Here is a 2,067-nt window from a genome sequence, read left to right as displayed (position 1 = left end):
AAAAGCTCACTCTAAAAGGTCTAACAACCTTGAGCTGATCCCTACCATGGGCGAAAACAGCACTCGGTTTCTCCCTGGAAACCAAACAACTCAAATACTGCCTGAGGGGCTGTCCATTACTAGGCCTCCCCTATTCTTCGGGTCAAACTATACCTTCTGGAAGAATAGGATGAAAAACTTCATTCAGGCTACAAACATGAGTGCCTGGCTATCTATAGTCCAAGGCCCATTTGTACCTGTCGAGGTTGTGGCTGGACAAACAGTTGTAAAAGCTGAGGCCAAATGGACAGAGGATGATCTTAAGAAGCTTCAAAATCACGCTTCGGCTATCAATATGCTTCACTGTGCGCTCGATGCTGCAGAATATAATAAAATCTCAGGTTGTGAGTCGGCACAAGAGATCTGGAGAAAGCTGAAAGTCACCTACGAGGGAACCAATAAAGTAAAGGAGTCCAAGGTGAATCAGCAGATGAGACTGTACGAGCTGTTCGAGATGAACAATGATGAGGGCATTTCAGACATGAATGCAAGGTTTACCAACATCATTAATGAGCTCAAGAGACTTGGGAAAATCTTCACTGAGGAAGAACAAGTCAAAAAGATACTCAGGAGTCTTCCTAAAGACTGGCAAGCAAAGAAGACAGCAGTTGAGGAAGCTCAGGATTTAACCACCTACAAATATGACGAACTCATCGGTTCATTGCTGACCCATGAGATATCCATGAAAAATTTTGAGGTGAAGGAAAAATCTGAAGACAAGAAGCAGAAATCCCTTGTCATGAAAGCTGACTCCACTGACGGGAGTTCAACTGACGATGAGGAGATGGCTATGTTCACAAGGAAGATGAAAAGGCTATTCAGGAAGAGTGACAAATACTCTAAAAAGCCTTACAGAAAGTTTGATAAGTATAAGGCTGACTCAAGTGACAGCAAATACAGAAAGGACAGCTCAAAGCCCATTACATGCTTTGAGTGCCATCAAGCTGGCCATATTAAGTCAAACTGCCCCACACTAAGGAAAGACAAGAAGAGTGGGAAGAAGGCAATGGTGGCTACTTGGAGCGACAGCGATGAGTCTTCATCTACAGAAACTGAGGCCACCGAGTCAGCGAAGATATGCTTCATGGCTGACGAACTTACTGAGCCATGCGTCTTTGAGCATGCTGACCTATCAGATGACGAGGAGCAATCAAATGAGGCAAGCCTAAGATGTGCCGAGAAGTCAAAGATGTGGTATATTGACAGCGCATGCTCAAGGCATATGACGGGTGATGAAACTCAGTTCATCACGTTTGAGCGTAAACGAGGAGGAAGCGTAAGTTTTGGAGACAACAAGAAGGGTAAGATAGTAGGGTCAGGAACCATCGGAGGTAATCCTACTATTGAATCTGTCTCCCTAGTCAGCGGACTCAAATATAACTTACTCAGCGTAGCTCAGCTATGTGACAATGGGAGAAAAGTTATATTTGATGCTACTGGATGTAAAATATACGAGGGTAAAACAAATGAGTTAATTTTAACTGCCCCTCGGATAGATAATGTCTTTATGCTAGACTTAGAGAAAAAGTTTTCAAAAACTGTGTGCTTAGTATCAAAGGAAGAAAATTCCTGGCTATGGCACAAGAGACTTGGTCATGTAAGCATGGACCTCCTGGCCAAACTAGCAAGAAAGCAATTGGTTGAGGGACTGCCTGAACTTAAATTTCAAAAAGATCAATTATGCCATGCTTGCCAAGCTGGAAAACAAACCAAACAATCTTTTCATAGCAAAAATATCGTCTCAACTAAACGTCCGTTAGAGTTACTACACTTAGATCTCTTCGGCCCAGTCCAGCCGCTGAGTCTGGGTGGAAGAAGATTTTCCTTGGTCATTGTAGATGACTTCTCTCGGTATACGTGGGTTATCTTGCTGACCAGCAAGGATGAGACCTTTGAGACATTTTCAAATTTGGTTAGAAAAATTGAAAATGAAAAAGACCTAAAATTAGCTCACATCCGTAGTGATAACGGTGGAGAATTCAAAAACCAAAAGTTTATTGAATTCTGTGAAGCCAGCGGCATTGACCA

This window comes from Euphorbia lathyris, chromosome 3 (assembly GCF_963576675.1).
Source record: "Euphorbia lathyris chromosome 3, ddEupLath1.1, whole genome shotgun sequence".
In the NCBI taxonomy this organism is placed as follows: domain Eukaryota; kingdom Viridiplantae; phylum Streptophyta; class Magnoliopsida; order Malpighiales; family Euphorbiaceae; genus Euphorbia; species Euphorbia lathyris.
The sequence above is the reverse complement of the archived record's forward strand: the minus strand, read 5'-3'. Positions refer to the sequence as shown.